Here is a 19,158-nt window from a genome sequence, read left to right as displayed (position 1 = left end):
TTATGAGTCACTACTCAAAGAAATTGGAAAAGACACAAAGAAGTGGAAAGATATTCCATGTTCATGGGTTGGAAGAATTAACATCATCAAAATGAATATATTACCCAGAGCCATCTACAAATTTAATGCTATCCCCATCAAGATCCCAAGCACATTTTTTAGGAGACTAGAAAAAATGCTACAAATGTTTATCTGGAACCAGAAAAGACCTAGAACTGCCAAAACAATCTTGAGAAAAAAGAACAGAACCGGAGGCATCACACTCCCAGATTTCAAACTATATTATAGGGCCATTGTCATCAAAACTGCTTGGTACTGGAACATGAATAGAAACACTGACCAGTGGAATAGAATTGAGAGCCCAGAAATGAGGCCCCACACCTATGGACATCTAATCTTTGACAAAGGTGCCCAGACTATTCAATGGGGAAAGCTGAGTCTCTTCAACAAATGGTGTTGGAAACAATGGGTTGAAACATGCAGAAGAATGAAACTGAATCACTGTATTTCACCAAATACAAAAGTAAATTCCAAGTGGATCAAGGACTTGGATGTTAGACCACAAAGTATCAAATAATTAGAGGAAAATATTGGCAGAATTCTTTTCCGCATAAATTTTAAAGACATTTTCAATGAAACGAATCCAATTACAAAGAAGACTAAGGCAAGTATAAACCTATGGGACTACATCAAATTAAAAAGCTTCTGCACAGCAAAAGAAACCACTACCCAAACCAAGAGATCCCTCACAGAATGGGAGAAGATCTTTACATGCCATACATCAGATAAGAGTTTAATAACCAACATATATAAAGAGCTTGCCAGACTTAACATCAAGACAACAAATAACCCCATCCAAAAATGGGGGGAGGACTTGGACAGAATATTCACCACAGAAGAGATCCAAAAGGCCGAGAAACACATGAAAAAATGCTCCAAGTCTCTGATTGTCAGAGAAATGCAAATGAAGACAACAATGAGATATCACTTCACTCCTGTGAGAATGTCATACATCAGAAAAGGTAACAGCAACAAATGCTGGAGAAGGTGTGGGGTCAAAGGAACCCTCCTACACTGCTGGTGGGAATGCAAATTGGTCCAACCTCTGTGGAGAACAGTCTGGAGAACTCTCAGAAGGCTAGAAATGGACCTACCCTATGACCCTGCAATTCCTCTCCTAGGATATATCCTAAGGAACCCAACACATCGATCCAAAAAGATCTGTGTACACATATGTTCTTGGCAGCACAATTTGTAATAGCCAAAACCTGGAAGCAACCCAGGTGTCCAACAACAGATGAGTGGCTGAGCAAGTCGTGGTATATATACACAATGGAATACTACTCAGCTGTAAAAAATGGTGACTTCACCGTTTTCAGCCGATCTTGGATGGACCTTGAAAATCATGTTGAGTGAAATAAGTCAGAAACAGAAGAATGAATATGGGATGATCTCACTCTCAGGCAGAAGTTGAAAAACAAGATCAGAAAAGAAAACACAAGTAGAACCTGAAATGGAATTGGTGTATTGCACTAAAGTAAAAGACTCTGGGGTGGATGGGTGGGGAGAATACAGGTCCATGAAGGATGATAAATGACATAGTGGGGGTTGTATTGTTAAATGGGAAACTGGGGAATGTTATGCATGTACAAACTATTGTATTTACTGTTGAATGTAAAACATTAATTCCCCAATAAAGAAATTAAAAAAAAGGCAAAAAAAAAAAAAAAAAAAAGCTTTCCCTGGAGTCATAGCAGCTGGTGGCTGCTTATTTCTCTGCACCTCCACCCTCAACTGTAACCCGGCTGGGCATCAGCACCTCTTAGCTCGCTCCTGGGGAGACCCCAGAGGACCAGGGCAATAGTCTTCACAGGTTTGTTGAGTAAGCCTATAGCCAAAATTGCCTTTGGGCTCAGAGAAAGGGGGACAGCGTTTGCCCCACTGCCCCCACCTCTAGCCCCAGAAAGGGTGAAGAAGCTGGGCACCCTGTGGCAGATGGCAGAGACAATCCAGAAAAGTCTGTGTGTTGGGGTGGGGTGGGTGGGTAAGATTTGCCTTCTGTGAAAAGCTGCAGGTCTGAGAGCCCTGGGTCCTGGCTCTAATCAGCCCCTTGTCTCCTTGTCTCTGCCAGGCCCTGTAAGAGGGGCTGGAGGACAGCTGTACCTGGAGCACAGGAGTGAGGAGTGGGCTGCAGCCAGGAGACCAAGGGGAGGAAGAGCCAGAGAGCTCCCCAGGCTGGGGCGCCTGACAGACAGACATACACTGCTCCTTGCCCTGATCACCATCCTTGGCCCACAGCTCTGGGACAGCAGGGCCCGCTCACAAATGGTTGTGTAAATTCAGAAGGGTTTCTCTTATTGTAGCTGTGCTCTGTCTTCCTGTCTCACCCTGCTCTTCCACATTGAGTCCTCAGAAGTCTCTCCTGTCAACTGTAAAACATTAATCCCCCAATAAAGAAATTAAGGGGAAAAAAGTCTCTTTTGCAAGTTGATCTTATATCCCTTTCAGTTCTGCCTTTCCTGGAAGACAGGGGGCAATAAGAAACAGGAAGAAGGGGGCCAAGTGATGGCATACCCTATAGAACAGACACATTGCCATGTGTCAGGACTTAGGTTTAATCCCCCTGGCCCCCACCTCCAGGAGGGAAACTTCACAAACAGTGAAATGGAGTGGCAGGTGTCTCTCTTCTCTATTTCTCTCTCCCTCTCTTACTCTGTCTCTCACCCTCTATTTAAAAAAAATGAGCACCAAGAACAGTGGAGTTATGCATACATCAAGCCTCGGCAAAAAAGATAATAAAGAAAACAGAAATTAAGGAACTAAAGAGAGAAGTAGGAGGAAAGAGAGAAAGAGAGAGAAGAGGAAGCTAGAGAGAGAAGAAAAATGAAAGGAAGGAAGGAGGGAAGCAGCCAGCTGGCTCTTCACAGCATCACTCTACGCACAAGAGCTATGGGCTCCAAGTTTGACAAACTTTCACAATATTCCCTCTTCCTGACTGCTGCCAACCCTGCTTCACCCCCATCCCCCAGAAGCTGTTCTTGGAGACAGCCATGCTGCCCCACCCCAGGGGTGCTCTGGCTGGAATGAGAATGTCCCACAGCTTGTCCCTTTTATTATTTTTCTAAGAGTTCCTGTTCTAAATGAAGTCATCCATGGAAGGCTGACAAATGGATCAGGGAAGCAGCCACTAGATGGACAGGGATGGATATGTTGGGTTCCTTAGGATATATCCCCAGGAGAGGAATTGCAGGGTCATAGGGTAGGTCCATTTCTAGCCTTCTGAGAGTTCTCCAGACTGTTCTCCACAGAGGTTGGACCAATTTGCATTCCCACCAGCAGTGTAGGAGGGTTCCTTTGACCCCACACCTTCTTCAGCATTTGTTGCTGTTACCTTTTCTGATGTATGACATTCTCACAGGAGTGAAGTGATATCTCATTGTTGTCTTCATTTGCATTTCTCTGACAATCAGAGACTTGGAGCATTTTTTCATGTGTTTCTCGGCCTTTTGGATCTCTTCTGTGGTGAATATTCTGTCCAAGTCCTACCCCCATTTTTGGATGGGGTTATTTGTTGTCTTGTTGTTGAGTTTGGCAAGCTCGTTATATATGTTGGTTATTAAATTCTTGTCTGATGTATGGCATGTAAAGATCTTCTCCCATTCTGTGAGGGGTCTCTTGATTTGGGTAGTGGTTTCTTTTGCTGTGAAGAAGCTTTTTAATTTGATGTAGTCCCATAGGTTTATACTTGCCTTAGTCTTCTTTGTAATTGGATTCGTTTCATTGAAAATGTCTTTAAAATTTATGCGGAAAAGAGTTCTGCCAATATTTTCCTCTAATTATTTGATAGTTTGTGGTCTAACATCCAAGTCCTTGATCCACTTGGAATTTGCTTTTGTATTTGGTGAAATACAGTGATTCAGTTTCATTCTTCTGCATGTTTCAACCCATTGTTTCCAACACCATTTGTTGAAGAGACTCAGCTTTCCCCATTGAATAGTCTGGGCACCTTTGTCAAAGATTAGATGTCCATAGGTGTGGGGCCTCATTTCTGGGCTCTCAATTCTATTCCACTGGTCGGTGTGTCTATTCATGTTCCAGTACCAAGCAGTTTTGATGACAATGGCCCTATAATACAGTTTGAAATCTGGGAGTGTGATGCCTCTGGTTCTGTTCTTTTTTCTCAAGATTGTTTTGGCAGTTCTAGGTCTTTTCTGGTTCCATTCTCCCGACAGGTGATACCCCACAACAACATGCCATGATTGGCACACGCCCCTCACCTCTGACATGCGTCATTGACTGGAAAGCTGATGCTCATGGGTTGCACAGGGATGTGAAAACCAAGAGGCAAGGAACATCAAGATCCCCTTAGCAGCTCCTCACTCTGCCTTTTGCCCTCCTATGACTCATGTGCATGACGCTTGTAAAATACACTCAATTCCTCAAATGTCCTACCCCCTCCCACCCCTATTTCCAAGAGTTGCTCAAGCTGAAAGGCCAGAATCATTCCTGAATCAGCTTACAGTGTGGATAGGTTCCCTTCAGGTCTTCTCTTACTAGATCCCACCAAGTTAAAAATTCTAGTTACCACCTTCATATGCACAGCTCTCACACTGGTAGTGGCAGGTCCAGAAACCACTGCTCAGAAAGGGTCAGTGTGGAGGGCCAGGAGCTGCCAGGAGCTATTCAGAAATCAAGCTGGGTGTTTCCTCATTAGTGTTTCAGACCTAAGAATAATTCCACTCCTCTTAGCTCTGTCTTTTGAACGTCTGCCCTCAAGGTCACCCTTCCTTTGGGAAAAGGCAGCCCAGGTCTGCAACAGAGCCTTTTTGATTCTCTTCTTGTTGTGGGGAGGATTTTTGGAGACCCAGTAGAGGGCACATGCTACCATGTGCAAAGACCCAGGTTCAAACCCCTGGACCCCACCTGTAAAAAGGAAGTTTCACAAGGGGTGAAACAGTGATTCATGCCTCTTTCTCCCTCGTCTCTTAATTTCTCTGTCTCTACAAGAGAGAAAGAAAGGCCAGTTGCTGGTGCACCTGGTTAAATGCATCTATTACCATGCATAAGGACCCAGGTTCAAGGCCCCTGTCCTCAAGTGGTGAAGCAGTGCTGCAGGTCTCTCTCTATATATATCTATCTCTATCTCTCTATCTCTCTCCTTCACTTCCTCCCTCTCAATTTCTCTTTGTTCTATGAAATAAAATGAAGATAAAATAATAAGGATTTTAAAAACAGAAAGGAAGAAAGAATGACAGCCAGAAGGAGCAGTGGATTCATCATGCAGGCATTGAGCCTCAGCAGTAACCCTGGTGACAATAAAATAGGAGCAAAAAAAAAATAAGAGTTTTGAGTATTTTGATGGCTTCTCATTGGGTGCATAGATGTTAATAATTGTTAAGTCCTCTTGATTGACTGATCCTCTGAGCATTAAGTAGTGTCCATTCCTATCTTTTTAAATCTTATCTATTTTAAAGTCTATCATGTCAGATATGAGAATAGCTGTTCCTGCCCTTTTTTGTAGGCCATTGGCTTGTATGATTGTTTTCCATCCTTTCACTTTAAGTCTGTATTTATCTTGTTGAGTTAGGTGGGTTTCCTGTAGACAGCATATTGTTGGGTTGTATTTTCTGATCCATCTTCCTACTCTGTGTCTTTTAATAGGTGAATTCAGGCCATTGACATTTATTGATATCAAAGATTGAAGATACTTTAACACCATTCTTGTAGAGTTTTAGAGTGTTCTGATATATGTCCTATTTATGATGGTCTGACTGTTTATATAAGACCTTTCAGAACTTCTTTCAGGGCAGGCTTGGTGATAGTGGATTCCTTCAACTGTTGCTTGTCTGAGAAGGTTTTGATGCCTCCATCTAGTCTGAATGACAGTCTAGCAGGATACAGTAGTCTTGGTTGAAAGCCTTTCTCGTTGAGCTCTCAATAGATATCTTGCCAATCTCTTCTGGCCTGTAGTGTATGTGTGGAGAAGTCTGCTGCTCATCTTATGGGTTTCCTCTGTAGGTGACTCTTTGTTTTTCTCTTGCAGCCTTCAGGATCCTTTCTTTATCCTTATTCCTTTCCATTCTAAATATAATGTGTCTTGGTGTCTTTAAGTCTGGGTTAATTCTGTTTGGGACCGTCTGGGCTTCTTGAATCTTTATGTCTTTGATTTTGTCTAGACTAGGGAAGTTTTCGGCTATTATGGCCTGAAGAATGCTTCTTTCCTCTCCCTCTCTTTCTTCCTCTGGTAAGCCAATAATGCGTATATTGTTTCTTTTGAAGTCATCCCATATGTCTCTGTTGTTGTTTTCAGCATCTATAAATCTCTTTTTGAGACCTCTTACTTCTTTTTTTGTTGTCTCTAATTCATCCTCAATTTTGCTAATTCTTTCTTCAGCCTCATTGATTCTATTCTCTCTCCCCTCTACTGTTTTCTGGAGTTCATCTATTTTGTTACCCTGTTCAGATACTGTTTTAGCTTGTTCAACTAGTTGTGTTCTTAGCTCAGCTATTTCAGCTTTCAGCTCTCTAATGACCTTGAGATAGTTAGTGTTTTCTTCCAGAGTCTCATTTGTTGTTCCTGCATTTCTGATTACAATTTTTTCAAATTCTTTACTCACTCCTGTTATTATTTCCTTAGCTAATGTTTCTATGTTGAACTCGTTATTTTGTGCTTCACCCTTTGGGGGGCTTTTTGCTGGACTGTTGTCCTGGTTTGTTTCTCCAATATTTCTTCTTGTTGGTTTGCCCATTTTATATATTATGTTATGAGTTCCCTCTCTTAGTACTTTTCAAATTACTGATCACTATTTCCTGGATTGACTTGTGTCTAAGTAAGGTAATCAAAGGGCTCACAGTGATGTAAGTTAACAGTTGTTTCAATAGTATTTTAATCCCTGAGTTGGAGCTCAGTGATTTAAAACCCTCTCTTTTTTTTTTTTCCTCTCTGTAGGATATGGGAGCCTGAGGGCTTCTAAACTATAAGTAGGCTTCTTAGCTTAATCACTGACTCCTGACCAAGAGATAAGGCAGGGCATGGCAGAGATAGTCCAGTGGTTATACAAAGAGACTTTCACAGCCCCACAGCTATGCCACTGAGGTATAGGTTTTCTCCTGAGTTTCCTGGTTAGATCTCTGTCCTCCGGTGTCCCTCCATGCTGCTGCTCCAGATTCTGAGGGTAGTAGCAATGGAGCCTCAGAGTTGCACTTGGTGAATCTCTGGGGAGTCCTCTCCTCCCTCCAGATGTCCCCTTGTTGGTGGAACAGACTCGAGGTGGAGTCTCAACTGATAAACCACCGGACTGTTACCAGCCACTTAGTCTCTCCCTAGGCTCCTCTCTGTCACCAGTAGCATGTGTTTGCATTCACCGGTGATTTGGTGTGTTCCTGTAGTCGTTCTAGTCCCATCTTGTTGCAGTCCCAGGTGGTCTCCTTTGGTATTCCTAGTTGATCCAGGAGAGGAGAGGAGAGGAGAGGAGAGGAGAGAAACAGATCTGCTTCTGCTCATAGCCCTGCCTCCGGAAGTCTCTGAACAATCTTTTTTAATATACTGCTGTATCCAGTTGGCTAGAATTTGTTCAATATTTTCGCATCTATGTTCATCAGAGATATTGGTCTGTAGTTTTCTTTTTTGGTTGTGTCCCTGTCTGCTTTTGCTATCAAAGTGATGGTGGCTTCATAGAAGCTGGAAGGGAGCATTCTAGTGTCTTCAATCTTCTGAAGACTTTTAAAAGTAGAGGTATTAGGGAGTCGGGCTGTAGCGCAGTGGGTTAAGCGCAGGTGGCGCAAAGCACAAGGACCGGCATAAGGATCCCGGTTCGAACCCCGGCTCCCCACCTGCAGGGGAGTCGCTTCACAGGCAGTGAAGCAGGTCTGCAGGTGTCTATCTTTCTCTCCTCCTCTCTCTCTTCCCCTCCTCTCTCCATTTCTCTCTGTCCTATCCAACAATGACAACAACAATAATAATTACAACAATAAAACAACAAGGGCAACAAAAGGGAATAAATAAATAAATAAAATAAAATATTTTTTAAAAAGTAGAGGTATTAGTTCTTCTTTGACAGTTTTGTAGAATTCAATTGTAAAACCATCTGGTCCAGGACTTTTATTCTTGGGAAGGTTTTTGATAACTGTTTCAATTTCATTAGCTGTGATGGGCCTGTTCATGTTATCTACTTCCTCTTTACTTAATTTTGGAAGTTTGTAGGTATCTAGGAAATCATCCATTTCTTTCTAGTTCTCTAGCTTGGTGGCATATAGTTGTTTATAGAAGTCTAGCATGATATGATGAATTTCTGCAGTGTCTGCTATGATATCTCCTCTTTCATTTATGATCCGATTTATTTGGGTCTTTTCCCTTTTTTGTTTTGTGAATCTGGCTAAAGGTTTGTTGATTTTGTTCACTCTTTCCAAGAACCAACATTTACTTTTGTTGATATTTCATATGTTTTTCTTATTTTCAGTGTTATTTATTTTTGCCCTAACTTTAGTGATTTCTGTCCTTCTGATTGCTTTAGGGTTCCTTTGTTCTTCTTCTTCTAGGTCTTTAAGAGGTGCCATCAGGCTGTTTATTTGTGCTTTTACTTGTTTCCTAAGCTTGTGTCTTCATTTTCATTGAAGTCTCGAAACATTTTGATTTCTTCCTTTATTTCCTCTTTGACCCAGTAGTTGTTAAGTAGAGTACTGTTGAGCTTCCACATTTTGGGACTGTTACTAATCTTTTGTTGATTGTTAAGTGTTAGTTTAATTCCACTGTGGTCAGAGAAGATGCTTGGGATGATTTCAATGCTCTTGAATTTGCTGATGCTGTCTTTGTGGCCTAATATATGGTCTATCCTTGAGAATGACCCATGTGGACTTGAGTAAAATGTATATTCCAGTTTCTGGGATGAATGACTGAAAATGTCCAATAGTTCTAGTTTATCTAGCTCCTCATTTAGCTCCCTCATGTCTTTATTGATTTTTCTGCCTGGATGATGTGTCCAGTTGAGAAAGTGGGGTGTTGTAGTCCCCTACTATGACTATGTTGCTGTTAATATATTGCTGTAGCTCTTTCAGTAGACATTTGATGTATTTAGATGGCTTCTTATTGGGTGCATAGATGTTAATAATTGTTAAGTCCTCTTGATTGACTGATCCTCTGAGCATTAAGTAGTGTACATTTCTATCTTTTTTAATCTTATCTATTTTAAATTCTATCATGTCAGATATGAGAATAGCTGTTCCTGCCCTTTTTTGTGGGCCATTGGCTTGTATGGTAGTTTTCTTTTTTTTTTTTTAATTTAATTTAATTTTTTTATTTAAGAAAGGATTAATTAACAAAACCGTAGGGTAGGAGGGGTACAATTCCACACAGTTCCCACCACCCAATCTCCATTTCCCACCCCCTCCCCTGATAGCTTTCCCATTCTCTACCCCTCTGGGAGCATGGACCCAGGGTCATTGTGGGTTGCAGAAGGTGGAAGGTCTGGCTTCTGTAATTGCTTCCCCGCTGAACATGGGCGTTGACTGGTTGGTCCATACTCCCAGTCTGCCTCTCTCTTTCCCTAGTAGGGTGGGTCTCTGGGGAAGCGGAGCTCCAGGAAACATTGGTGGGGTCTTCAGTCTAGGGAAGCCTGGCCGGCATCCTGATGACATCTGGAACCTGGTGACTGAAAAGAGAGTTAACATACGAAGCCAAACAAATTGTTGAGCAATCATGGACCCAAAGCTTGGAATAGTGGAGAGGAAGTGTTAGGGGGGTACTCACTGCAAACTCTAGTGTACTTCTGCTTTCAGGTATATATTTTGCGGATATGTGTGAACATAAGCTCTCTCTCACAGAAACTGGTGTATATCTGGGTTTTGGGACTTTGTTAGAAAGTAAATCACCTGAGATGGAATTAGAGTATACTATGAAATGAAAGGTCCCACCCGAGTAATGAAGTTGAAGGGTTGTCATTCCACACGTGAAGTCTCTGGACACAGTCTGAAGTGAAGCATGTTGAGGTGGCAATCGTTGCATTGGTTAGGTTGTGATCGGCAGATGAAATATTATTTGATATGGATTGGGAGAGGCATACGGGAAAGTGGGCCCTATCCAATGGTTCCAGGACTGGGGAAAGTAGAGGCTCCATAGTGGAGATGTGAGGTTCCTGCTGTCTTAGGGTTCAAAAAGACAATCGATAGTTAATGTTATCATCACATTATTTGGTAATTGGGTTAACTTAGAAAAGTCCTTTTGTTAGGGTTTGCTGTACAGTACCCAGTATCTTGTATATAGCTGTACTATTGGTTGCTTCTGATCTACTTGGTCTAGGCTTTTGAGAGAGTTTGCATATCAATTACACAGCCTATATATTGAAAATTTTCAGTTTGTGTTTTGAAAAACTTCGAGACATACAATTAATTTTCCCCCTCTCGTATTAATTAACTAGTGATTTATATGACTACATTTTACTAGGAGTGTACATAAACACCATTCCCACCACCTAAAGACTGTGACCCATCCCTCCCACCCACTCCCACCCCCCACTGTCCCAGGAAGCTGCATGTCTACTCCTCACCACAGGGTTTTTACTTTGGTGCCCTACTTATAATTTGGTCAGGTCCTGCTTTTAGTTTCCCTTTCAGATCTTCTTACTCCACTTCTGTTGATGAGTGGGATCATCCCATACTCATCTTTATCTTTCTGACTTAGTTCACTTAACATAATTCCTTCTAGCTCTGTCCAAGATGGGTCAGAGAAGGTGGGTTCATTGTTCTTGATAGCTGCATAGTATTCCATTGTGTATATATACCACAGCTTTCTCAGCCACTCATCTGTTGTTGGGCACCTGGGTTGCTTCCAGGTTTTAGCTATTATGAATTGTGCTGCTATGAACATAGGAGTACACACCTCTTTTTGGTTGGGTGTTATGGAGTCCTTGGGGTATAACCCCAAGAGAGGAGTTACTGGATCATATGGAAGGTCCATGTCTAGCCTTCTGAGAGTTTTCCAGACTGCTCTCCACAGAGGCTATACCAATTTACATTCCCACCAGCAATGTAAAAGGGTTCCTCTGTCCCCACAACCTCTCCAGCATTTGTTGCTGCTGTCATATGGTAGTTTTCTATCCTTTCACTTTGAGTCTGTGTTTGTCTTGTTGAGTTAAGTGGGTTTCCTGTAGACAGCATATTGTTGGGTTGTGTTTTTTGACCCATATTCCTATTCTGTACCTTTTAATAGATGAATTCAGTCCATTGACATTTATTGATATCAAAGATTAAAGAAATTTTAATGCCATTCTTGTAGAGTTTTAGAGTGTACTGATATAGGGAATATTTATGGTAGTCTGACTGTTTATAGGAGAACTTTCAGAACTTCTTTAAGGGTAGGCTTGGTGATAGTGGATTCCTTCAACTGTTGCTTGTCTGAGAAGGCTTTGATGCCTCCATCTAGTCTGAATGACAGTCTAGCAGGATACAGTAGTCTTGGTTGAAAGCTTTTCTCATTGAACTCTCAATAGATAATCTTGCCATTCTCTTCTGGCCTGTAGTGTTTGTGTGGAGAAGTCTGCTACTAATCTTATGGGTTTTTCTCTATAGGTGACTCTTTGTTTTTCTCTTGCAGCCTTCAGGATCCTTTCTTTATCCTTATCCTTTCCATTCTAAATATGATGTGTCTTGGTGTCTTTAAGCCTGGGTTAATTCTGTTTGGTACCCTCTGGGCTTCTTGAACCTTTATGTCTTTGATGTTATCTAGACTAGAGCAGTTCTCAGCTATTATGTCCAGAAGAATGTTTTCTTTCTTTCCCTCCCTCTCTTTCTTCCTCTGGAAAGCCAATAATGCATATATTGTTTCTTTTGAAGTCATCCCATATGTCTCTGTTGTTGTTTTCAATATCTCTTAAACTCTTTTTGAGATCTCTTCTTTTTTAGTTGTCTCTAATTTGTCCTCGATTTTGCTAATTCTTTCTTCAGCCTCATTGATTCTATTCTCTCTCCCCTCTACTGTTTTCTGAAGTTCATCTTTTTTGTTACCCTGTTCTGATACTGTTTTAGCTTATTCAGCTAGTTGTGTTCTTAGCTCAGCTATTTCATCTTTCAGCTTTCTAATGACCTTGAGATAGTTAGTGTTTTCTTCCAGAGTCTCATTTGTTGTTTCTTCATTTCTGATGACAATTCTTTCAAACTCTTTACTCACTCCTATGATTATTTCCTTAACTAGTGTTTGGATGGTGACCTCATTATTTTGTGCTTCAACCTTTGGGGGCTTTTAGCTGGACTCTTGTCCTGATTCATTTCTTCAATATTTCTTCTTGTTGGTTTAACCATTTTATATATTATGTTATGAGTTTCCATTCTCAGTACTTTTCAAATTACTGATCACTCTCACCTGGATTGGCTTGTGTTTAAATAAGGTAATTAAAGAGTTCACAGTTGTGGAAATTGACAGTTATTTCAATATTATTTTAATCCCTGATTTGGAGCTCAGTGGCTTAAAAGCCTCTTTAGTTCTTTTTCTTCTCTACAGGCTATAGGAGCCTGAGGGCTTTTAAACTATAAGTTTGCTTCTTAGCTTAGTCACTGACTCCTGACCAAGAGATAAAGCAGGATAAGGCAAAGATAATCCAGTGGTTCTTCTTCTAGCGTTTGCCCTTCTTCCATAGCCAGTCAACAGCATCAGGTTGAGCCTGATGTAAAGTTTCGAGACCTCCTTTGAATCTGGAGAGGTGGCAGTCATTGACTGTGTGGGTCATAGTCTGTCTGTAGCCGCAGGGGCAATTCGGGTCGTCTCTGACTCCCCAGCGATAGAACAGAGTGGCGCACCGGCCATGGCCTGTTCGATAGCGATTGAGGAGGGCCCAATCATAACGTGCTAGGTCAAAGCCGGGTTGACGCTTGCAGGGGTCTGTGACGAGGTGTTTGTTCTTTACCTCAGCTGACTGCCAACTCTGTTTCCAAGAGACTGGAACAGAGAAGTTCAGTGTAGGTGTAGGGGACCAGATTGGGTGACGAGACGTCAAGCGTTGGACAGGGTGGGCGAAGATATCCGCGTATATTGGCAGGTCTGGTCGAGCGTAGACGTGGGAAATGAACTTAGATGATGCCGCATCCCGACGAATATCTGGCGGGGCGATGTTGCTAAGAACTGGCAGCTATGGAACTGGGGTGGAACGGATGGTTCCAGAAATTATCCTCATGGAGGAATATAATTTGGAATCAACCAAGTGGACATGGGGGCTACAGAACCATACTTGGGCACAGTATTCTGCAGTGGAATAGCATAATGCCAGAGATGATGTTCGTAGTGTGGAAGCGCTCGTGCCCCATGAGGAGCTGGCCAGTCTTGCAATGATGTTATTCCTCGCGCCCACCTTTGCTGCAGTTTTTATGAGATGTTTGTGAAATGACAGAGTGTGATCGAGAGTAACGCCAAGATAGACTGGCTGGGCTTCATGCCAGATTCTCGTATCGCCAAGCTGCACATTAAGATCACGCGAGGCCGAGGCATGGTGTAAATTCTTCTGGAATCCATTTTCAATGTAAGGAGAGGGCCAGGGCTTGTTCGCAGGTAGATCTTCCTGGGCGGAAACCAGCTTGGGCGGGTGATAGGAATTTCTCTGTAAGAGGAGAAATACGTGACAGAAGCAGCCTCTCAAGGAGTTTGTAACACACGGAGAGGAGAGAAATTGGTCTATAGCTGGCAACCAGTGTTGGGTCTTTCTTTGGTTTCAAAACCACTATAATCTTCGCATGACGCCAAACTTTGGGCATAGACTCAGATTCCAAGATGTGGGACAGGAATGAAGCGAGCCACTTCTTTGCCGCGGGACCCAGGTTAAGAATGAGTTCTGGGGTGATGTTATCATAGCCAGGAGCTGTTCCTGGTTTAACCCTCTTCAAAGTGTCTTCCAGTTCAGACAGTGTAAAGGGAGAGAGTTTTGGAGATGGACAAGATAACCGGAAGTGGGATGACCACTCAGGGGAGATTTCTCTTTTCCAGACTGGGTCGAGTGGTTATGCAAGGAGACTCTAACAGCCCCCTGCTAGGCTACTGAGGTGTAGATCTCCTGAGTTTCCTGGTTAGTTCTCTGTCCCCTGGTGTCAGCAGAGGGCCTTCCCCCACCCCCATCCTCCACTGCTCCAGATTCTGAGGGCAGTAGCAATGGAGACTCACAGTTGCATCTGGTGAGTCTTAGGAGGGTCCTCTCCTCCCTTCAGCCATCTTTTTGTTGGTGACACAGACTGGAGGTGTTGTCTCAACTGGTAAACTGCCAGACTGTTACCAGCCACTTAATCTCTCCCTAGGCTCCTCTCTGTCCACGTACCACATGTGTTTGCACTCACTGGTGATTTGGTGGGTTCCTGAAGTCATTCTAGTCCTGTCTTCTTGTGGTCCCAGGTGGTCTCCTTGGTATTCCTCCCTGACATTCTTGTCTACCAGAGCCCTGCTCAGCTCTGGCTTATGATGGTGCTGGGCACTGATCATGGGGCCTCCAAGTCTCAGTCATGACAGTCTGTTGTGTACACCACTGTGCTGTTTTTTTTTTAGCTCCATGAAATGCTTCTTTTTCTTAAATTTATTTATTTATTTATTTATTTATTTATTTATATTTTTTTACCAGAGCACTGCTCAGCTCTGGCTTATGGTGGTGCAGGGGATTGAACCTGGGACTTTGGAGCCTCAGGCATGAGAATCTCTTTGCATAACCATTATGCTATCTAACCCTGCCCTAAAAAAAATTTTTTTTTCTTGCCCTAAAATTTTAAAACATTTATTTATTTATTCCCTTTTGTTGCCCTTGTTCTTTTTTTATTGTTGTAGTTATTATTGTTACTGATGTCATCATTGTTGGATAGGACAAAGAGAAAAAGAGAGAGGAGAGGAAGACAGAGAGGGGGAGAGAAAGACAGACACCTGCAGACCTGCTTCACTGCCTGTGAAGTGACTCCCCTGCAGGTGGGGAGCCAAGGGCTCGAACCGGGATCCTTAGGCCGGTCCTTTTGCTTTGCACCACATGTGCTTTAGGTTCAATGTGCTACTGCCCGACTCCCCATGAAATGCTTCTAACAGTGCTAATTTGAGTTATCTTTCCCTCTTTCTGCCACCCCTCTCTCTGTCCCAACCCCTAACTATCTATGGCCTCCACCCTGGACAGCTTTCCAGCCTGCCCTCCTCGCCCTTCTACTCGAACCCAGAGCCCTATTTACCTTAGTGTCTAAGAAAGAGTTGTCCAGTAGATATCTACAGTGAGCACCACCTGGCATTTTTAATTTCTTTTTTCTTTTTTAAAGATTTTATTTATTTATTAATGAGAAAGATGGGAGGAGAGAGAAAGAATGAGATATCACACATGTGCTGCCAGGAGTTGAACTGAGGACCTCAGGCTTGAGAGGCCAATGCTTTACCCACTGCGCCATCTCCTTGACCACGGCATTTTTAAGTTCTAAGTAGCTCACTTGGACAGTTCATTGCTTTGCCATGTGTGAGACACAGGTTTGAGCCCCAACCTATTGCACTGGAGGGAGCTTTGGTGCTGTGATGTCTCTCTTTCTCTTCCTGTCTCTATAAAAAAAAATCCTAGTAGCTATATTTTTTTGAAGATTTTAGCAAAGGTTGGAGATATAGCTCAGCCTTGAGTACAAGCTTTGCATCAGAGGGTCCTGGGTTCCATCCCCAGAATCCAAACAAAGTTTTCAGTGGAGGGTAGATAGCATAATGGTTATGCAAAGAGACTCTTGTGCCTGAGGCTCCAAAGTCCCAGGTTCAATCCCCCCACACCACCATAAGCCAGAGCTGAGCAGTGCTCTGGTAAAATAATAATAATAAGAAGAAGAAGAAGAAGAAGAAGTAAAAATAAAATAAAATAACAATTTGATAGGTTTGGGGACTGATTAAGAGAGAAAGATACACAGATATACCAGATTTGAACCTGTGGACTCTGGGGTTTTAGTTCTCTGCTTTGATAGGCCAAGTTATCTCCCCAAATCCCTGATGTTCTTGTTGGGTCTTGTCTTTTTTTTTTTTTTTTTTTAAAAAACCCAGACAGCTGCCTAGCTCTGGCTTCTGAGAGTGCTCAGGATTGAACTTGGTACCTCTTTGTGGTGCCACAGACATGAATATCTGGTGCATAACCACTGTGTTGTGTGCTATGAAGGTTTTGTTTGGTTGTTTTTGCCACCTGGGGCCCAGGAGCCGAGAGGCCAGAGAGGACAAGAGGGAGTCTAGTGGGCCAGTTGGGGGTAGGAAACTGGGAGGCCACCACCCTGTTCAGGCCTTTCCCAGTAAGAGGGGAGATACAGGGGGTGGGGGCAGGTCCAGACATCCAGCAGGGAACAGAGCAGGGGGAAGAAGTCACTGCCATCTGGCCTGTGCCCCACACCACCACCATCACCAACCCAGAGCCTGCTGGGCCGCCACTGCACTGGGGCCAAGTACTTTCATGACTCCATGTTCCTGGAGGCCATTTGAAGAAAAAAATACATATCAATTCATTAACAGAGAGTGGAGAAAAAGAGCAGCAGAGCATCACTCTTTCACAGGGAGATGGAGACCCACTTTGGGACCCTAAGTCCCAGAGTTCATGCTTCATCCATTGCACCACCTCTTGCCCAGCTGCTGCTTTTTTCTTTTCTTTTCTTTTCTTTTCTTTTCTTTTCTTTTCTTTTCTTTTCTTTTTTTCTTTCTTTCCTCTAGAGAGCAGGGGTGAGAGACAGAGCAAGAAAGAAAGCAGTAGCACTGCTTCACCACTTAAGGAAGCTTCCCCATGTTGTCTGGTAGGTAGCACAGTGGATAAAGCATTGGACTCTCAAGTATGAGGTCCAGAGATCAATTCTGAGCAGCACATGTACCAGGGTAATGTCTACCAGGTTCTTTCTCTTTCTTTCTTCTTCATGAATAAAATTTTTTTTTTTAAATAATTCTCCTGGAGCAGTAATTCCTCAGTAATAGTAATTGTAACAAAATGATTTTAAAAGGAAGAAGGAGGAGGGGGGTGAGAAAAGGAAGAGGAGGAGAAGAAGAAGAAGAAGAAGAAGAAGAAGAAGAAGAAGAAGAAGAAGAAGGAGAACAAGAAGAAAAAGGAGGAGGAGAAGGAGAAGGAGGAGAAGCAGTGGCAGCAGCAGCTGCTCCCCGGGCTGGAAAAACAATACAGTGGTTCTGCAAAATGACTTTCATGCTTGAAGTACCAAAGGTCCCAGGTTCAATCCCCAGTACCACCATCAGCCAGAGCTGAGCAGGGATCTGGTAAACCCCCTACCCCTGTGGTCTCCTAGGGCTCAGTCCAGGTCCTTTTGCATAGTAATGTGTGCGCTCTATTGGGTGAGCCACCTGCTGACCCCATTGTGACTTTTTTAAATAAGGAGTTAATTCCATCTTGAAGGCTCCACCTTCATAAGCACATGTAGCCCTAATTACCTCCCAAAATCCCATCTCCAGATACAATCATTTTGGGGGTTAATGCTTCAGCACATGGCGGGGGTAGAGGGACAATATGCACTTCGCCTCTAGCCCAGGAGGCACCCATCTGTCCCCAGTGCTAGCAGGACCCATACTCAGCCATTAGGACAGCAGCAACCCCAGCAAGTTCTCCCAGACAGGAAGCTGTGAAGGATACAATTCACAGAGAGAATGAAGCTGTGAAGGATACAATTCACAGAGAGAATAAGGTTGCCAGACTTAAAGAGAAAATTAAAAAAAAAAAAAAAGCCAGACACCTAGTTAGTTGTGAATTTCAAACAAACAAGGAATAACTTTAGCATAATCATCTCTGTGCTCTGGGAATAACTAAAGAGAATTTGGATGCATAGAGTAAAATAGGTGCTATTGATAGGTGGACATATATTACATAGATGTGTGCTTATAAATGTGGAATTCAGCTTAACCTGGCATCCTCTTTTTGTTAATGTGGTTATTTATTTAGTAATTTGTTTTTCACACTTGCATTTTTATTTGTTTTTATTATTTATTATCTATTTTTGGGGGTGGGGAACGAGAGCACCACTCTGGCACACAGAATGCTGGGTACTGAGCTCTGGATCCCATACTTAAGAGTCCAAAGCTTTACCCATTGTGCCACCTCCCAAGCCACAAAGCACCCTCTGCTTTTATCTGGTTACTCTGAATATGAATGGTTAGAAGTTCTGGGAGTCAGGCGGTAGTGCAGCAGGTTAAGCGCATGCGGCGCAAAATGAAAGGATCCATTAGAGCGTCAGGCTTCCCATCTGCGGGGAGTCGCTTCACAAGCCCTGAAGCAGGTCTGCAGGTGACTATCTTTCTCTCCCCCTCTCTGTCTTCCCCTCCTCTTTCCATATCTCTCTGTCCTATCCAGCAACAACAAGTACAGCAATAAAACAAGGGCAACAAAAGGGAATAAATATATATATTTAAATTTTTTTATTATCTTTATTTATTGGATAGAGGCAGCAGAAATTGAGAGGGAAGGGGAAGATAGAAAGGGTGAATGACAGACACCTACAGCACTTCTTCACCACTTGTGAAGCTTTCCCCCTGCATGTGGGGGCTCAAACCTGGGTCCTTGTGCACTGTAAAGTGTGCTTTCAGCCAGGTGTGCCACCACCCGGCCCCAATAAATATTTTTTTAAAGTCCTGTCAAGCTAATGACTCTTAGGAGGAACTATGCAGAATCCATGGACAGATGCTTCTTTGGTATTTTTTTTTAAGATTTATTTATTACATATGAGAGAGTCACAAAGGCAGAGAGAGAGGAAAGAGAGAGAGAGAGATGTCAGAGCACCACTCTGAAACATGTAGTGCTGGGCATTGAACCTAGAACCTCAAGCATGAAAGTCTGGTGCTTTACTAGTTGAGTTCCTTCCCCAGTCAGTAAGATTTATTTATTTACTCATTTACTTATGAGAAAGAGTAAGAAGAGAGAGAAAAATCAGAGCACCATGCTGATACATGTGGTACTGGGGATCAAACCTGGGATTTCATGCTTGTAAGTCCGGTGTTTCATCTATTTCACCACTTCCTGGGCTGCCCTTTATATTTTAAGAGAGAGAAAGAGAGGAAGACTAACCTAGAAATTACTGTTTCATGCACCTTAAGTGCACTGTCCATTGGTGTCAGGCACTTGCACCGCTGTGCAGCCATCACCACCACCTTCCAGAGCTTTCTGACAGCCTAGATTGGCATGTCAGAGAGCACCAGAGCTTGGCAAACTATTAACACTTTTT

Source organism: Erinaceus europaeus, chromosome 4, assembly GCF_950295315.1.
Source record: "Erinaceus europaeus chromosome 4, mEriEur2.1, whole genome shotgun sequence".
Classification (NCBI taxonomy): Eukaryota; Metazoa; Chordata; class Mammalia; order Eulipotyphla; family Erinaceidae; genus Erinaceus; species Erinaceus europaeus.
This window is presented reverse-complemented; position numbering follows the sequence as displayed.